This window comes from Phoxinus phoxinus (genome assembly GCF_949152265.1).
Source record: "Phoxinus phoxinus genome assembly, chromosome: 13".
In the NCBI taxonomy this organism is placed as follows: Eukaryota; Metazoa; Chordata; class Actinopteri; order Cypriniformes; family Leuciscidae; genus Phoxinus; species Phoxinus phoxinus.
In genome coordinates, this window is record NC_136888.1 from 34026494 (window position 1) to 34047712 (window position 21219).

Consider the following 21219-nt stretch of genomic DNA (forward strand, 5'->3'; position numbering starts at 1 on the left):
TCTCTCTCTCTCTCTCTATCACACTCTCTCTATCACCCTCTCTCTCTCTCTCTCTCTCTCTCTCTCTATCACACTCTCTCTCTCTCCCTCTCTCTCTCTCTCTCTCTCTCTCTCTATCACACTCTCTCTCTCTCTCTCTCCTCTCTCTCTCCTCTCTCTCTCTCTCTCTCTCTCTCTCTCTCTCTCTCGCCCCCTCTCTCTCTCTCTCTCTCTCTGATGTTCAGGAAAACATCCATTTGTGACTGACATTGTATATTTGATGTCATTTTAAGTTTCTAGTTTAGTTTAGGTCATGACTCTTTTGGTAATTTTAAAATTATTTAATAATTCATAATATTAAACATTTAGCATTTATGAACACTGTGGAGATTATTGGTGTTTATAGCGTTTTCTGAGTGAAAACTGTTTTTACATTTTAAAAAAACCTCCACTTATGTTTTTTTTTGCACCAGTCAAAATGTAAAAAATAATATGTTCTAATAATAATGTTTTGCTAATGTTCACATTAAGTTATGAAAACGTTACTTCTGAATGTCCTCCAGAAAAAGTGTTTTTTTCTGTTTATGCGAACTTTAAGTGAACATTCCATTTGATCATTCTTCACACCTTATGGGAACGCTACATTTGAATGTTCTCTGAACATTCCGAAAGAAAATTGTAACATTTAAAAAATCTTAAGACGAAGGTCCATCACTTCAGGAAAAAAAAAAAAACATTACATGAACGATGTATATAAATTATGCAAACATTAATAAAGACCTGATGACTTTGAACGAACGTTCTCCTAACGTTGCCAGAACATTTTCTGTTAGCTCAAAAATGTATTCCTCGTGTTGTTTGTAGATCTAGTATCTTCAGGAAAAGTCTTAATCTTTCCTCCTGAAAAAGAGAGCATGTTTTCCCGGAGCCTGTAAGATGAACAGAAACACACAGCGCTCGGCCTGGAGGACATCGACCCGACACGGCTGAGCAGAGACGAGATGGTTTGTGTGGAAATCGACAGAAGCGCTAACAACCTGGGTCACGTTACAAATACGACAGTTGTCACTCAAACTAATAGCTTTGGCTGTTTAATTACTGACATCTGACAGAACTATTATGAAGCGGATACACTTTACATGAACATAAGAAGCCCTTTCTCTCTTCAAGAGCTTCAGAAAAGATCTCACATTCATTTTATCGCTAATCATTTGTGTATTTTTATTTTTATTGGTGTAAACATCTGATACATAACAGAGAAACTCCTAGAATTGACATTTTTCCTCTTTTTCATAAGCAGCAGATTTATATGATGTATAATCTGCCGTCACACTGTCTATTACAATCTGATAATGGCAATAAACACCATTTAACTGATCGTCCTTGAGAAGAAATGCTTCTCTCGGTTTCTGTCTGCATGAAGACCCGGGCCGAATATTGATCTGTGTGTGTTAACTGAATCCAGAGACTTCATCTGTCAGTCTGATCCTTAAAACAAAGATAGCGGTGGTGAACATGTAGCGTTTATGTTTAATAGAACAGAACATACATGACCCTGGACCACAGCACCAGTCTGGAGCCGCACGGGTATATCTGTGGCAATATTCAACTATACATTGTATGGGTCAAAATTATCCATTTTTCTTTTATGCCAAAAATCATGAGGATATTAAGATCATGTTCCATGAAGATATTTAGTAAATGTCCTACCGTAAATATATAAAACGTGTATTTTTGTGAGTGAATGCAGCACAATCGTGAACATAAATGCACAACTTTAAAGGAGATTTTCTCAATGTTTACATTTTTTTGCTCCTCAGATTCCAGATTTTCAATAGTTGTGTCTCGACCAAATATTGTCCTATCCTAACAAACCTCACATCAATGGAGAGATTATTTATTCAGCTTTATATGATGTATACATCTCACTTTCAGAAAAATTGACCCATGTGACTGGTTTTGTGGTCCAGGGTCACACATGTCAAAGTTTAGTTAACTAAAAGAGAACAGGGTTTTTTTCTTTTCATTTGGTTTAAAGGAAGAATTGCTAGACTTTTTCACCCATCAGTGTCCATGATTTTTTTCAAGACCTTTCAAATTGTTCATGGTTACTGGATAAAGATTATAAAAATAATAAATAAAATAAATTTAAGTAAATACGAATTCACGAATGATTCATTTTAGTCTGTCTAACAACTGATTCATTGAAAAGAGACTATTTAAATGTAAATGTAAATAAATAGATTTAAATAAATATATATTCAGACAAAATGCCTAATGGATCATTTAGTCTGTCTGACTGATCATTGAATAGATAAGAGATATATACATGTAAATAGATTCAAATAGATATAAAACAATTATTTAAATAAACAAATAAATGAGTCAATACATATTAAGACAAAGTGTCTAATGAATCATTTAGTCTGTCACTGATTCACTGAATTTTTTTTTTTTTTGCTCCCTCAGATTCCAGATTTTCAATAGTTGTGTCTCTGCCAAATATTGTCCTATCCTAACAAACCACACATCAATGGAGAGATTATTTATTCAGCTATTAGATTATTTATACATCTCAATTTCAGAAAAATTGACCCATGTGACTGGTTTTGTGGTCCAGGGTCACATTTCCCCTCAGTATTGCTCGTGATGTGTTTTGTCAGATTGGGTTTATGGTATAATCCCTGACGGCAGGTGAAAGCATCCCTTTACACAGTCAGCACACACACACATATGGGAGTCTGTGGTCCCTATAAATGGATTTCGTTGTGTTTTTACAGCTAATGGTCACGTAATCCAAAACCAAACTGTCGCTTTTGAAACGATTCCAGCAAACAAAAATCTAATTCGCCTTTGGCTAAGCCACGCCCTAGAATGTAGATTGGCCAATCACAGCGCAGCCAAGAACGAGCTCCACAGCGGTCCGACACTTCTTCACAGCGCTCCATTGACTTTAACACAGGTGTCTCATATTTTTGGTCTCGGCAGGCTATTACCGTCGTAGTTTTATCAGAAATATGGTTAACCGTTGTGCCTGGGGCACTTTTGTGCTCTAAGGTAAATTTAGCTTTTAACCTTACTGTGAAGTTACACTAGTTAGACAGTTTTAGGTTATGATTTCGGTTCTCTACCCTAATTGTTGATACGCTAGCACACGCTGCTAATAAAAACAACTTTATACTCGCGTAGTCCATTTGCTTTGTTCATGCAAAGCTGGGTATTCACTTCTATAATCGTTATTACAGTGTTGCTCCTGATATTGTGAGTCACAGCCTCCGTCTCGATTAGGATATGCGGTGGTTCATGTTTTGACTGTGACCGTTATGCTTTTGCCTCTATTTGGATGCCTTGTTGTTGCTTGCGTTTCTCCGGTATGTCTTGAATAAAGCCTTCGAACGCATATTGCAGCCCCTTCTGTCTACTTCTATCGAACACTTTATTTGCTGCTTTATGCTTTTCAGCGTAACTGCGTATTACGTGACGTCACGAACGCGCATCACAGAACAGAGCAAGGCGAGCATTTGTGCTTATAAAACTTAAACTTTTTTATTTATGTTTGAAATGACGATGGTTTCGCTAGATAAGAGCCGTATTCATCGTCTGGTGTCGTTTAAAGCCCGTTGAAGCGGCGCTGACACTGTCATCTGGACCTTGACCCGTTTGGGGCCCATTGACGTCCATTATATGGAGAAATGTGTTCATCAAAAACCTTCATTTCTTTTCGACTAAAGAAAGAAAGACATGGACATCTTGGATGACATCGGGGTGAGTAAATTATCAGCAAAAGTTTTTTTTAAAGTGAACTAATCCTTTAACATTTTTTTTAACAAATGTAATTTTACTCAGTTTATTGATGTTTTTATTCCACATTTGGACATCTTTACTCCACTAAAAAATTCAGAAAATGTTCACATGGACACTATTAACACGACTATATGCATGAAACCATTCAGAAAAAAATGGGCACAAATGGGTTAACCGGCATCAGTTTGCTCATAACTTTAATGTTCGTTAAGTTCAGAGAACGTTCCCTGTTGGCTGGGATGCATGAGTTGAGATTTCCAAACGTGAGAGTTTGCTTTTCCTTTGGTATTAATGGTAAATCAGATTGCATTATTAAAAGCTGTACTTCATCCATTAATCTAAGGAAAAGCACATTGTAAGCATTTGTTTATCTATCTTAATATTGTCCAGGACTTTATCCCATGTGGATCATAATCCATTTAAATACTGCAGCTAAAGCAGCAATATCAGCTTTCAAAAAGACTAATCCGTTTTCACTGTCACAGCATTTAATCCAGATTTGATATGATGACAGCGTTTGAAATCGAGCGGTGGCTGGACGGAGTGACCTGAACACTTTCAACTGGGAAAATATAATGTTGCAATCACTGTAGGTTCAGAACTGGTTTAGTCCGTTGTAATAGAAAAGGTAGGATTATTTTGAGATTAGTTTTTCTTCTCGTCGTGTGCTTGCCCATACGGAAATGTAATATTTGACATATATGTCCCTATATCTCTAGTGACGCCGTCATATATGCTAAATATGAGACAATATATTGCTATCACATATATACATATCTCTACATATATGTTGATATGGGTTTTTAACATATATACATTTTCCATATTAAATGAGTATATTGACATATATTAATTAGGGCTGTCAAAAGATTAATCACATCCAAAATAAAAGTTTGTGTTTACATAATATATGTGTGTATACTGTCTAGAATTATTATGTATACACACCCATTCATGTATATATTTAAGGAATAATTGCATTTATATACTGTATATACATTTATATAATTTATATTATATATACATTTTAGATATAAATATAACCAATTTTTCTTAAATATATACATGATTGTGTGTGTTTTTATATATATAAATAATTATACACAGTACACTACACACACATATATTATGGAAACACAAACTTTTATTTTGGATGTGATTAATCACGATTAATCTTTTGACAGCCCTAATATTAATATGATGTATATGATTATTATTTATATAATACTGTATGTTTTGACCATATATGTCACTGATATGTTTAATTTATATATGCCAAACTATTTACTATTTAACTCTTTATTTCAAGTCTACATATCCACATTTCATTTCAATTTCTATCTCATTTTTCGAATCTTTTATAAATAAAATGTATTATTTATTATTATTTTACCTCTTCTTGACCAGCTCATAAAAACAAAACAAATACTACACAAATTCTATTTGAAAACTGATAATTATATATGTGACATGTATATAAAAAGACACTATTATAAATACATAAAATATATGGGCTGGTTTTATATGTCAATTGTTCCATTTTCTAATAGGTTTTATATATGGGCATATATATTTTATATATGTGGATATATTTAATATATGTATATTTCATATGTGTACATATATTACATTTCCGTATGGTTGGAAAAAGTCCAATTCTTCTTAAAGGAAGATTATTTTCCGGTTCTTATTCGTGCCTCGGGAAGCATTTCACAGTTGGTGCGTGTTCGAGAGAGAGCATCAAATCCTCCGAGTGTACCACAAGTCTCAATTTGAGGTCCATTTGTGTTGCCCTCGGGTAATATAATCCATTATCATTGAGATAACACTCATAGCTGTGCTGATGTTCAGCTTTCTGTGATGACAGAATGAGGCATTGAACCACAGGGGCTTTTTGTACGGCATGCAAAATATACAAGTATGATGTGTTTTTGTGTTATATTTGTCCCAGCACTATCACTTATAAGATATAAAACTCATATTTTTCCTATTTTACAAATGCATTTCAATGACATTCTTTTGCAGTTGTTCATGATTACTGCATACAGATTTTAAAAGATCATGTCACTCATAAAGAGCATATACTGTAGTTCAGTCACGAAACTCTAGATGGCGCAGGTTGGTCGGTCCTTTACATGCAATCTGCAAGCAATCACATCATTACCGCATGGCACAAGCTGATTGGCCAATGCTTGCTCAACATTTAAATAGTCTGGTTATTTGTTTTTGCTGTAAGCTAGTCTATAAGAGTACCTCTGAACCCCTCCACCTCCCCAGCTCCACCTGTCTAGATCTGCTATGGGGTTAGTGTATTGTTAATCTATTAATGCAGCAGAATTATATCTAACATGCTCACAGCAGCGTGTGTGTGTGTGTGTGTATCTATTAGTGATGGGCAGGTGTAATCGAGTACTCGTTCGTGACAGCGGCGACGATCGTCCTGACTTTAAAAAATATATTTCCCTTTTTTCTGATTGGTTATTGCGGCATGCATTTCCGGCGGATCCTGAGGTCTAATTTGTTAGCGTTAGACCGCACGCCTTCCAAAACGTTGAATTAAAGAGAAACTGGATTTGAAAGCAGGTAAAAGAGGAGTGTGTTCCGGCGCAAACGTTCCCCGGTGATATTCTGCAGTTCCAGAAAACAACTCCGCCACTGACCAGGAGAAACCCAGTCTAAAGACAGCGGCGCCGCGCGTTAGTCATATGCTATTTTAAGCGCGCGTGCTTGGCCATTATGTAGCGTGTGAACAACACACACACTTTGCTTCTCTAATCTAAACAGACGCAGCAGTTTTTATTTTTGCAAATTATACATTATTACAAGGAAAAATATTAACACACGAGGGAAATTATTGTTGTGTCCATGAAGATGTGAGGATATTTAATAGCCATAAATCTAGATTACACATTTACCCAAATTATTATACGCCTGTTTAACCGACGCTAATGTGTGTGTGTTTCTCCATCATCCTCACACAATGTCACTTCTCTGTGTTTTACGGCCCTGACGAGAACGTCGGTCTCCTCGGCTGTGAACCGCTCCTGGCGTGCGCCGGCAAACCCGCCGTTATAATAGCGATCCGCCGTTATAATAGCAATCCGCCGTTATAATAGCAATCCACCGTTATAATAGCAATCCGCCGTTATAATAGCGATCCGCCGTTATAATAGCAATCCGCCGTTATATTAGCGATCCGCCGTTATAATAGCAATCCGCCGTTATAATAGCAATCCGCCGTTATAATAGCAATCCGCCGTTATAATAGCAATCCGCCGTTATAATAGCAATCCACCGTTATAATAGCAATCCACCGTTATAATAGCGATCCGCCGTTATAATAGCAATCCGCCGTTATATTAGCGATCCGCCGTTATAATAGCGATCCGCCGTTATAATAGCGATCCGCCGTTATAATAGCAATCCGCCGTTATAATAGCAATCCGCCGTTATAATAGCAATCCGCCGTTATAATAGCAATCCGCCGTTATAATAGCAATCCGCCGTTATAATAGCGATCCGCCGTTATAATAGCAATCCACCGTTATATTAGCGATCCGCCGTTATAATAGCAATCCGCCGTTATAATAGCGATCCGCCGTTATAATAGCAATCCACCGTTATAATAGCAATCCACCGTTATAATAGCAATCCACCGTTATAATAGCAATCCGCCGTTATAATAGCGATCCGCCGTTATAATAGCAATCCACCGTTATAATAGCAATCCGCCGTTATAATAGCGATCCGCCGTTATAATAGCGATCCACCGTTATAATAGCAATCCACCGTTATAATAGCGATCCGCCGTTATAATAGCAATCCACCGTTATAATAGCAATCCGCCGTTATAATAGCGATCCGCCGTTATAATAGCAATCCGCCGTTATATTAGCGATCCGCCGTTATAATAGCAATCCGCCGTTATAATAGCAATCCGCCGTTATAATAGCAATCCGCCGTTATAATAGCGATCCGCCGTTATAATAGCGATCCGCCGTTATAATAGCAATCCGCCGTTATAATAGCGATCCGCCGTTATAATAGCGATCCGCCGTTATAATAGCGATCCGCCGTTATAATAGCAATCCGCCGTTATAATAGCAATCCGCCGTTATAATAGCAATCCGCCGTTATAATAGCAATCCGCCGTTATAATAGCAATCCGCCGTTATAATAGCGATCCGCCGTTATAATAGCAATCCGCCGTTATAATAGCAATCCGCCGTGGAACAAGCGCCGGCTCTTAAAGGGAATGTGAGAGGACGCTCTGATTGGTTTATTTCACGTTACGCCCAAACCACACCTATGAGTAATGAAGAGACTTCAGACCAACACATTTTAGATTTGCGTCGGGCGCAAGAGTCATTTATCCCGCCGGTATAATAGCAACAGCGCCGGGATCCGCCCACAGAGTTACTTGCGTTTCGCGTTTGATACTTGCGTCTCAGAGTGTTACAATAGGGCCCATTTTGTGCAAAGGCAAGTTGTAATGTTATGTATTTAAGATATCTGATTATTAATCCCCTAGGATGTGTCATAGAACGGCTTCGGTTTACTGGAGATCATTTACTCTTTTTTTTTTTTTTTGATAACATTGATGCATCATAATCTAGCAGTGATATTTTTTGTAGTCATACGTTCATGTTTTCATAGACATGTCATATTTTTATTTGTCAACATTAATTTTCGTAACATTTTCATGACGGACACGCCCCGTCCCCCGAGTACTCTAGAACTCGTTTTTTGAGACCTGTCAATGATCGAAATGAGAAATTGACAAAAATGCCCATCCCTAGCATCTATTAGCAGAAGTCCATACTGGTTCTGCAGCGGCAGCAATAATCAACAGCAGCAGAAGCACCATTGCAGACTTAAACCGGCAAGACCAAATACATTAACATTTGTGTATTCAATAACATGCTAAAACTATGTCATGTTTCCAGATTATCTGTTATAAGTGCATGTAAATCTTAAATGAAATCTGAGGAGTTAAAGCATAGCACAACATACTGTATATGTGAAAGGATGCAAAGATAAGATACTGTGCTCATGGATTTGAGTGTTTTATTCATTTATGTCAACAGTAGTGTTACACACACAGTCTGGGACTCTTAACAGAACAAACGCCTCTTCACCGATCCAATTTTGGACGAGCGCTCGGCATTTATGCAATAATTGTGTCAGGTTTTTCACTGTGGGGGTGAGACACGAGCTAATCCTCTTTTTGTGTTTGTCAATAGAGGAAAATCATCACAGGTTGCATGTTTGAGATGATGAAAGTCTCTGCTTGTGTCCGCGCCTGCAGTGCAGTACGCAGAATCCTGCGTCAGATTCATTATAGTTTGTGTACAGTGTCCTCTCTGTGGCTCAAACGCCAGAACAAAGCCTCGCCAAGGTCAGGGGAATGCTTATAATGTACAGCTTGAATGCACAGCTTTGGATCAAAGTCTCTGCCGTATGCATGAATGTAAATCCTCTCACAGCTGCTTTAAAATCAAACACATAAATAATAAATACTAAGTCTATCATGGTATCATATCAATTTGGTTCCTCCTATTATTTTTGATTAATAATAAGATATAGTTTCTAAAAAAGCAACAGAATATAACCTACAAATGCATGAACTTGCCCTGCATATCCGTTAAACATCTTACTTGTTATCTCATACTGGAAGAGTAAGCAGAATCATTAAAGGTGCAGTAAGTGATTACTGAGAAACACTCTGTATCAGACAGAGCACCACAACACACTTGTGGCCAATCAGCAGAAGGGGGCGTGTCCTCTCATGATGGGGAGGAGAGAGAGTGAGCCAATCAGTAGAAGGGGGCGTGTCCTCTCATGATGGGGAGGAGAGAGAGTGAGCCAATCAGTAGAAGGGGGTGTGTCCTCATGGTGGGGGAGGAGAGTGAGCCAATCAGCAGAAGGGGGCGTGTTCTCATGATGAGGGAGGAGAGAGAGTGAGCTAATCAATAGAAGGGGGCGTGTCCTTTCATGATGGGGAGAGTGAGCCAATCAGCAGAAGGGGGCGTGTTCTCATGATGAGGGAGGAGAGAGAGTGAGCTAATCAATAGAAGGGGGCGTGTCCTTTCATGATGGGGAGAGTGAGCCAATCAGCAGAAGGGGGCGTGTTCTCATGATGAGGGAGGAGAGAGAGTGAGCTAATCAATAGAAGGGGGCGTGTCCTTTCATGATGGGGAGAGTGAGCCAATCAGCAGAAGGGGGTGGGTTCTCATGGTGGGGGAGGCAAGTGAGCCAATCAGCAGAATGGGGCGTGTCTTATAATGATGGGGGAGGAGAGTGAGCCAATCAGCAGAAGGGGGCGTGTCCTCTCATGATGGGGGAGGAGAGTGTAATCAGCAGAAGGGTGTGTCCTCTCATAGTGGGGAGGAGAGAGTGAGCCAATCAGTAGAAGGGGGCGTGTCTTATGATGGGGAGGAGAGTGAGACAATCAATAGAAGGGGGTGTGTCCTCTCATGATGGGGGAGGAGAGTGAGCCAATCAGCAGAAGGGGGTGTGTCCTCTCATGGTGTGGGAGGAGAGAGAGTGAGCCAATGAGCAGCAGGGGCCGTGTCCTCTCATGATGGGGAGGAGAGAGAGTGAGCCAATCAGTAGAAGGGGGCGTGTCCTCTCATGGTGGGGTAGGAGAGAGAGCGCCAATCAGTAGAATGGGGCGTGTCTTATAATGATCGGGAGGAGAGAGAGCCAATCAGCAGAAGGGGGTGTGTCCTCTCATAGTGGGGGAGGAGAGTGAGCCAATCAGTAGAAGGGGGCGTGTCTTATGATAGGAGGAGAGTGAGACAATCAGTAGAAGGGGGTGTGTCCTCATGATGGGGGGGAGAGTGAGCCAATCAGCAGAAGGGGGTGTGTCCTCTCATGGTGGGGGAGGAGAGAGAGTGAGCCAATGAGCAGAAGGGGGCGTGTCCTCTCATGATGGGGAGGAGAGAGAGTGAGCCAATCAGTAGAAGGGGGCGTGTCCTCTCATGATGAGGAGGAGAGAGTGAGCAATCAGCAGAAGTGGGTGTGTCCTCATGATGGAGGAGGAGAGAGAGTGAGCCAATAAGCAGAAGGAGGCGTGTCCTTTTGTGATGGAGGAGGAGAGAGAGAGAAAGAGGGAGATTTGAAGAAACACTGTAGAAAGAGAGATGGCTGAGAGACATTACAAAAGAGAAAATATCCGAGGAATATCACTGGAAAAAGAACGGTTGTGATCAGGCAAGAGCTTTAGGTCCCGCGTTAATATTAGAAAAGCTTTTCAGCGCTGGAGAGACCCGAGCGGGATAACCTGAAATCGGACTTCAAGGTTGCGTTGTTTCTGCTCCATACGTGAGTAACATTGGTTTTGCTGTTTCCCAGAACCAAGATCTGCCGTTGTTGTAATGCTAGCTCTAGTAACATGATAGTTTGGAGTGTCATTGTTTGTCTGGCGACTAACAACCAACTCATGCTTGTATTTACTCTTATGTAAATATGTTAAAAAAAAAATTCTTTCTTGCCGTTCGTTCATCATCTTCGCATTATTTTGCTTCACTTAAGCTGTGATAGAGACATGACATCCACATTTTGGGGGCGGAGCATTGAAGGAAGGGGCGTGTCTGTTTGGGTTGATGATTTCAAATATCCAACAGTGTTCCTCAGAAATTGGTTACTGCACCTTTAAAACATGCAGTATTTTATTAATGCATTATGCAGCCACCATCTGTTTCTCATTGATGAATCTTTCTGTATTACTCGTGTTCAAACCACCCAAACAGCAGATCTAATTCAGCAGAGAATAACATTTACAGTTTTATTTTTATCACATTCTGACAGCTGACTTGCAAATAATTTGTGCCATTTACTGTCCTATAATTACTGCTCTCTCGACAGCACAAACCTTGTAATGTGTGAGCTAAGAATACTTTACATTCGAGTCAGACAACACAGAACTGCAAATGCATTGTGAAATGTTCACTTAGAAGAGACCAAAGCCTTTTATTTTAGAAATTACATAAACAATTATATATAGAACTCGAAATGTGTGCAAAGCAAACATCAAAAGTGATGTCCGGAGGGGATGTTTGTTTTAATGACCCTACAAGTTTGATTAAAATATGTGGATATATAATATATAACATTATTACATAATAAATTCGATATATTTCACATATTTTAGATATGAGGGAAGAACAACACTAAACTTGGTTGAGGTATTTATCTGACAAAATTATTTGGCATATTCATTTACATTATTTGTGCATAGAAAAACAAAAAGCTCACAGCTATCAATTATTAATATTTAGTTGTTATTGCACGTGTTCATAATTTCTATGGCCAAAAATAATGTCGACACAATTTGTCATATTTCATTGTGTCATTATCACAAATAAAACAATTGACTCCAAGCTCAACTACGCAATATGCTTACGAAATCTTTAACATATTTTTATTAATATTTTAATAAAGGGTGACTGTCAATTTTCATCACTTTTGGCCGTTTTGAGTTCTTGAAAAGTTCCTTTTGGGTCCAAAACTAAAAGTTTGGTATTGACCTGAGAAGTGTATACATGAGTATTTGAATGTTTGACAGCCCAAATCCCAGTCACACGGATATGGGTTTCCAGTAAGACAACTGGAGAATGTGTGTGTTTAAGATATAGAGATGAGGAAATAATTTTCACAATTAGACCTCACTACATTCATTTGAACCCTAGCAATTCATACAATATGATTTGATTGAAATGTGCAGATAGCTGAAATTTACTAATTGTACACTCTAAAAAATGCTGGGTTGTTTCAACCCAATTTTGGGTCAAATATGGACAAACCCAGCTGTTGGGTTACATTTTTTATAATGCATTTTTAATCCAAATTTTGTCCAAACAACCCAGCATTTTTTAGAGTGTATAATAATCATATTTTAAGAGGTTATTTTCACTAGTAACTACATCCCACAATATAAGATAATATAATTTTTTGTTTTTTTACACAAAATTTGATTAAAATGCCAAAGAAAAGAACGTGATGCTACTCACTGAATTAAGCATGCAACATATTGAGGTCATGTGACAGAAATGTTAATCTACGCATTGGCATGAACTCAATGTCCTCTTTTCAGAGATGATCTGCTCTTCCATCGGGCCGTTCAGTCATCTTACTCAGTTAAAGACGCGTGATCAGGATCGCATGAACACTTTCATTTATGGACGTGATGAACATCCCTCGTGAGCGCCTGCACTACATTCTCCTATTTATTTTTCTCTTGCCTTTAGTTTACTTCTATGAAGACAAAATATATATTTTTTAGGAGCTAATAACAAATAGCCTAACAGCTAACCTTAAAACACTTGGTTCTGTGCATTGATTGCTGATTGGATGTTAAAAATGTGGGCGTGACACTCAAAAATGGAGGTAGATCAAAAAGGATGAATCGTTCACAATACTATATAAAACATGCATTTAGAAAAATATGATGAATTTTCATTTCATATGCACAAAAAGACCGTGTTCATGCATTGGTCGAATATTTGTGTCTGCATTTGCATGCTTCTGTAGAATATGTTTCTGGACTAAATTAAAGAAACATTTTTTTCCTTATATTATTTTTATAATTTTTTTAATTGAGTTCTATTTAAAATTGGCTCAATTGTGGCTTTAAATATATATATATATATAATATTATTACACATTTACAATTATTTATGAAAGGATATAATGCATTATAACATACATTATAAATATACTTATAATGCTTTAATACAAAAAGGCTTAAAAGTGTTACTGAAAAATGTCTAAAGTGATTGCAAAATACTTTCAAGTTTAATGTTTTTTTGTTTGTTTTAGGAATAAAGTATAGCAGATTAATTCATAAAATGTAATTAAAGGGGTGGTTGATTATGATTTGACTTTTCTAACTGTAGTTAGTGTGTAATGTTGCTGTTTGATCATAAACAACATCTGCAAAGTTACAACGCAAAGTTACCCAGCTGTATAATATAAAGTTGGATATATGTATATCTAACTTTATCTGCATATATACTGTAAAAGCAATATATTACATGCCAAATCTCAACTGCTTAATTGGTTGTATTGCTCACAGTGTAAACTATATTATCGCCGAGGTGCGAATATGCAACTATAAGGCATGAAGATTTAGATATTATAACATTAACATCATGATTTTCTATAAAGCTGCTTTGAAACAATAGCCTGTGTTGTGAAAAGCGCTAAACAAACTTCTGTCATTGTAACTCTGAGTCTGAGGGTTTGGTATGGTAATGGATATGATGAAAAATGTTGAAGCGGTGGTTGATCATGATTTCACTTTTCTAACTGTAGTTAGTGTGTAATGTTGCTGTTTGATCATAAACAACATCTGCAAAGTTACAACGCTCAAAGTTCAGAGCAAAGGGAGATATTTGCTTTTACAGAAATCATCTTTTAAGGACTACAACAAACGGCTGGTAGGAACTACACGACATTCCTCCCGGGTTAGTGACATCACCAACCCTAAAATTTACATAAACCCCGCCCCCTGAACGCGATTTATAGATTATCAAGACAGAATATGCTAATCAATGACTAGAAGATAACTACACATAATCTACAAAAATTCATCAACATTGAAATTTTCAGTGCGTGTGTGTGTGTGTGTGTGAGGTAAAGGGACTTAAGCTCTTGTAGCTCCGCCCCCTGTGCCGGGAGCAGCAGCTCATTTGCATTTAAAGGGACAGACACAAAACGGTGTGTTTTTGCTCACCCTCAAAAAGACAATTTTATCATGTTATATAAAAATATCTGTGGGGTATTTTGAGCTTAAACTTCACACACACACTCTGGGGACATCAGAGACTTATTTTACATCTTGTGAAAAGTGCATTATACCCCGCCCCCCACCTTTAAAAATAAACCAAATTAATTAATTAAAACTGAATCTATAAAATGGTCCCATGGGAAGCTCAATATAGTGTAAAAGCTGTCTTGGCATTTGCCTTCTGCTTCTTCCCAATCCCAAACCAGGATGTGTTTGTGTGGCTGTTCGCCACGACGATCTGTCTGTTTATTTTCTGTTCTCTCTACACCTCGTTCTCCAGGGACCGCTTGGACTCGGTCCCGAGCAGAATCCATTCCCCTGTTCGAGATCGTTTGTCAGTCCCATCGCAGTGAAGTGAAGTGTGAAGCAGGACTTCAGATGCGATATGACGACTCTAAACGCCTGAGCCGCGTGTCGTCTGTCCTCATCCACATCTATACCTGTCAGTCTGACCCCTGAAGAGGGAACTAACACCAGCGTCACATCTCGAAAGCTCAGGGACGGGTCTGGCACAGGCTGCTTAGTGCTTTATAAGGGGATAGTTGATCGAAATAATGTTTTGTGTTGTTGACATCAAACCTGGATTATCAAAATGCTCAAACTTTTCTGGTAAAACATACATTATATATATACTACAGGGCCATTGAATGCTTGAATCTGATTGGTTGACGTACGTTCTACGGTGTGCAATTATTTTCAGGGAACCGCACGGCTAAAGTAGTTCCGGCAGGTTTGACCGCATTACAGCTCCATATCACTTCGCGTAGTTCACTGTAATAACGGAAAATAGGATACAATTCATAACAAGAAAAACTGCAGCCCCATGCGCGTGATCTGCAATGTTCAATGTCTAACTTCACAATCAATGGAAACATGCAGTTTAATTTTAATAAATGAAGTATACAGTCCTATATATAATCAATAGAAAATTAAACTGAATATTTAAATAAATTGATAGTCCTGCTGCACGGGTTTTCGTAATTATTGAAGATAATATAACAAATAAATAATTATTGATAGGTCTATACTTGTTAAAAGGGCTTTGTGTTTGCTTTATTAGGCTAGTCTACTGTCACTAATAGAAAAAAAGAATGAACAAATTAATTAAAACGAATTGAATAATAAATGAATAATAATATTGACGCACATGCTTCTCTCTCTCTCATAATAACTGCATTAATAACTGCATAAAGCCGGGGACACACTCACTGTAAGGCCGATTATGAATGTAATTTGATATGACTGATCATGCGCGCGTGTTCAGCGCGTTCAGTCGGTTCACAGCGGTGTTTAAAATCTGCTGCATTCACAGTCAGAGAATGTTTCTAGTCGTTAAGTGTGTGTCCAGCATTACTCTGCTATCAGCGGCTCAAACCTCCGCTAACTCTAATATTACGTTCTAGAATCAGCAACGGAGCATGGGTTTAGATGGTCCAGATTTATGTATTTTTAGTCTGGAAAAAATCCTCATATGACGCAAAAATCGTCATATGAGGATTTTTTGGCCAGAGACTTAAAGCTACAGCCAGTAGGAGGCGCTAGATCCGCATGTTTTCAGCTCGCCCATAGAGGATCTCACTCACAGAATCCACAAATAGTGTCAGCCATCTTTTATCTGGAAGCTAAGCTAACGGCTCTTGTTCTGTGGAGAAAGCGGAGTAGTAGCGGTCACCATCCTCTTTTTCCCGGACACGTCCGGCCGTCGAGATCGTCCAAAATGTCCGGGATTCGGCTTTTGATTTCTGCAGTCGCCATTCATTGTTTACACGCACAACCTTTTGTTTCAATCTAACTGAACTCATCCCGATCGGTGAATCTGAATGTAGTGTTTACATGAACGCTAATTGTGATCGGTTGATGTGCGTTTTAACATTGCTAAGAATATTCCCGCTCCTCCGTGAGAGATACGAGACCGGTGCGTCTCACAGGCTCATCAGTAATCCCGCCGTTCTCCCGCGGCCGTCAGCCTCGTCCCGCTCGCCGCAGTAAACATGATGAACGGCGACTGTAGAACGCTAATTTTGGGCAACAAGTCACGGAGACTCACTAGTAGCCTAGCCTTGTTGTTTAACTGCGCTGTTACTGGGAGGCGTGGCTTGGGAGTGGCCTCGTAGGGCAGCGAAGCAAGTGCATTCTGGGAGTTGTTGTCTTTCATCCCCATAAGCCAAAAATACATTTTCTGGCTTTTCTCAGTCTAGAAGGCTCCAAATTCAAAAATAATTTCACATTTCTTCTACGTAAATGACCCATTTTAAATACACATTCGTCTTTCCAGAGGTGAAGTATCCCTTTAAGAAATAATTACAAAGAAACATTGAATAAAACATGGAATTAAGTATTTTGTAAAACATACTCCAATTATCTTTGTTTTATTCACAGCTTCGAAAAATCCCATAATTTGTATGTCTCTATGAAGCCCCTCCTTCTGAAAAGCACACTGTGCTCTGATTGGTCGGCTGGATCAGTGTGTTGTGATTGGTCGAGCGCTTCGAGTGTGTTTGGGAAATGTCCCGCCCCCTTATCATAACCGCCAGTTTAACACACTGCTAACTAACTCAACCAGGCCCCGCCCCTTTATTCTGCGCATTCATTATTATAATGAGGAATATTGTGACGTGTTCGTTCCCGGAAGAAACTCGAGACTACAATGGAGGCGTTTCAGGAGTTCAGAAACACTGACACTGATATAGAGAAGAACTTTGTGACATTACACACTAAAGAAAGAGGAACATGTGAAAAAAGCATAATATGTCCTCTTGAAATGCGTCGGAGAAACCCCCAGCAGCACTGCAGCAGCATTGGGCCGTTTCTGGTGTTTGTGCAGCTCAGTGTCTAATGAGATCAGTTCACATGACCGCTCGAGTGGGAAGGAGAATAAACACAGTCTGACAGCAGCAAACGGCCCAGTTCTGAGCCGAGGACCTTCACTTCCAAACATGAGACACGAGAAGACCTCAAACCCAACATGCAAACGCTGAGATCTCACCTCAGCCGGATCACAACACAGATGTTCATTTCACAGATGTCTGGCAATCTAGATCAAATGGCAAACTCTACATATGAAGCCTAAACCCGGCAGTCTGATGAAAGAAGTACGCAATTTTAAATCGGATATTTTTGCTCATGGGCAATTACTTCTGTTGAAGCGCATAATTTTTATTTATTTATTGCCAATCACAACAAGAAGACAGACAGCAAACAGGACTAATTTATGACCATGACACACTTTAAAGGGGTGGTTGATTATGATTTGACTTTTCTAACTGTAATGTTGTGTTTGATCATAAACAACATCTGCAAAGTTACAACGCTCAAAGTTCAAAGCAAAGGGAGATATTTATTTTAAAGAAATCGCTTTAAAATTAAAATTAAAAAAGCTTGTGTCCTTTTACCTCACACACACACACACACACACACACACACATGCACTGAAAACTTCAATGTTTATGTTCAAACCGGAGTCAGACAAAGATGGAGAGACTCGAGAAGAAGTGACAACATGTAGAAGAACAGGACATTTCTGAATGGTTAGTTGATGAATTTATACAGCTTATGTGTAGTTATCTTCTAGTCATTGATTAGCATATTCTGTCATGATAATCTATAGAGCTGGTAAGTCCCGCCCCTTCCGCTAACCCCGCTGGACCTCTAGGTTGAAAAATCGTCAATGCAAGTGAATGAGAGAAAATAATTATTTTCTAATCCCGTTTGAATTTTGCAATGAATGTGAACATATGTTGTCTGAGAATTTTTTATATAATGTTTCGTGTAAAGAATGCTACTTAAAGTTAGGGGGTGTAATTTTCATACGGTTAGACTTTGTGTGAGAGCACTTTGTGGACTACAACTCTTCGCTGCTTTCGACGCGTTTGATACACGTCACCACCACTAGCAAAACATGCCTGTGTCTTTGGTGCACTTCAACGCCTTCTTTCAGGGAGAGGACAAACTAGTTGAGCGTGGTGAAAACCACTTCATTTGTGGAGGCAAAATGTGTTATGCGGCGACGTCACATATGCGACGTGTAGTCTTTCTCGTTATGTCTATTCCACAACTGCTAGCCAAAGAATCATACAATATACTGTCAAACTCGTTACATGAGAAATTATATAAAAAATTCACAGACAACATATGTTCACATTCATGGCACAATTGACCGTTCGCAAAAGCCACGCCCCTTAGTTATTGTTACTACGCCCGTCAAACAATTGAGAACCATAGCCATGGCTGGGTTGAGATCCATACATTAAGTGATTGGTTTTGGAGTAATGCAGCAGACATATCCTCCAGGGCACGACAGAAAGTATAGACAGAATAGCGCACGGGAGCACATGCACAAAACAGTTTTGTAAAATTATATATCAATCATTTTTATTTGATCATATATCATTTTACAAAACTGTTTTGCGCATGTGCTCCCGCGCGCGCTATTCCAGTCACAACACTGCAATCAGAGGACGCGCTGAACCCATCAACTCTCGATGCGGTTCTCTTCATTCATAACTCAGCCTACTGAGAAGGATATATTTGTGTAAATAGTTGTGCAACTGCGCAAACTTTGTTTTAAAGTTTAATGCTTGAGTTCCAGAGGAATTTGTGACTGTGTACCTGTTCAACCACATCAAAGTTTCATAATTAGTAAGTCCGTGCTTTTTCTCTTTTTTTTATCTTGTTTGCTGACTGATGAGGGGCCGCAGTGAAACGGTGTTTGTACATGTAGCCTATTTTTTAATAATAGTTGCAAGCAATCATAAAATACAGCAAGTTTTAAGCCCGTGCAGACCTCACTGCCATAGGCGCATCATTGCACTATCTTGCTGAAATCGGAATGTTTGACGGAGGTCCTTCTCCTAGTTACAGTTGCTGAGCTAGGATTGGACGAGAACCGTTAGAGGGCGGGGTTTTGCGAACGGTCAATTCAAACGGGATCAGAAAATAATTATTTTCTCTCATTCACTTGCATTGACGCTTTTTCAACCTAGAGGTCCACTTGGAGTTTTACGGATGGGCGGGACTTACCAGCTCTATAAATCGTGTTCAGGGGGCGGAGTTTATGTAAATTCTAGGGTTGGTGATGTCACTAACCCGGGAGGAATGTCGTGTAGTTCCTATCAGCCGTTTGTTGTAGTTCTTAAAAAGAGATTTCTGTAAAAGCAAATATCTCCCTTTGCTCTGAACTTTGAGCGTTGTAACTTTGCAGATGTTGTTTATGATCAAACAGCAACATTACACACTAACTACAGTTAGAAAAGTCAAATCATGATCAACCACCGCTTCAACATTTTTCGTCATATCCATTACCATGCCAAACCCTCAGAGAGTTACAATGACAGAAGTTTGTTTAGCGCTTTTCACAACACAGGCTATTGTTTCAAAGCAGCTTTATAGAAAATCATGATGTTAATGTTTAAATGTTATAATATCTAAATCTTCATGCCTTATAGTTGCATATTCGCACCTCGGCGATAATATAGTTTACACTGTGAGCAATACAACCAATTAAGCACTTGAGATTTGGCATGTAATATATTGCTTTTTACAGTATATATGCAGATAAAGTTGGATATACATATATATATGCGACAATACAAGCAATTAGTTGAGATGTATGAGTATATATCGACCTACGCAAGTTGTACATATTATATATCCAACTTTATATAAAGACCTGCATGATAATGTAGTTTAATTTTGCGCTGAAATATAATATCAAGCATTTGAGATTTGCTATATAATTGAGTGTACTCTATGTATGTGGATAAAGTTGGATATAATATAGGCTATAGAGTTGTGCGATGATATAAACAATCAAGCAGCCAAGATTGTGAAAGTGCATGTGAAAGTAATATTCATATTCAAAGATATATCATTCTGTTTAAGAGTAAGATATGCAACAGCTCTTGCGATCGGAAAGAAATGTCATTATTGGGTCATTTGAGGAGTTTTGGATGAAGGCTTTTCCTTCAGATCGAGCTATGATGTAAAATGACTCGGACTTCCTCAAATTGCCCTCAGAAGAAGAACACCGAGGCATGCTTAGCTTTTGAAGGTGCCTCGAATGCCCTAACATTCAACTTTAATATATAAAACACTCATTATAATGGGACAACTGCTCAGAAATAGCCATTTTTGAAAGGTTTACCTTGACGTCCCCTCATCGATGCATGCAAATGTAGCGCGCGCACGAGAGAGAGAGAGAGAGAGAGAGAGAGAGAGAGAGAGGGCGAGGGAACGTAAAAGCATTTCCACATCAACGCAGTCCTTCAGAGCTTCACCTTCTTTTCTTGAGCCTTTTCATTGTCGTCTAGGCTTTGTGCTTTTGCTTTCTCCCATCGCCCGCTCTCTGTCAGCCTGTGTGTGTGTGTGTGTGTGTGTGTGTGTGTGTGTGTGTTTGTGTGTGTGTTTATCCAGCGATGCAGCACAAAGCATCATCATCATCATCAGCATCATCATCACAGTGCATGAACACACAGCTTGCATATAGATGTCAAAACGCGTGTTCTCTTACCTTGCCGTTGCGTGTTGATGGATGTGTCTCCTCTCCGGCTGGGAAGAGGCAGTGGGTCTGTGTGAACTCAGTCAGCCTCCCACTGCAGGCTCCCGTTCGCCTGAGAAAGCCCGACGCATCCCTGCCTCCAGCCGCA

General features: G+C 39.0%; 1 protein-coding gene across 1 annotated transcript in view; it reads right to left on the reverse strand.

The window, feature by feature from the left end:
- Positions 1-21219, reverse strand: part of pak6 (p21 (RAC1) activated kinase 6) — a 47778-nt gene extending 26559 nt beyond the window's left edge. The window contains exon 1 of the mRNA XM_079634044.1: positions 21084-21219. The gene's annotated coding sequence lies outside the window, so the exon portion shown is untranslated. The remainder of the gene's footprint in view (positions 1-21083) is intronic.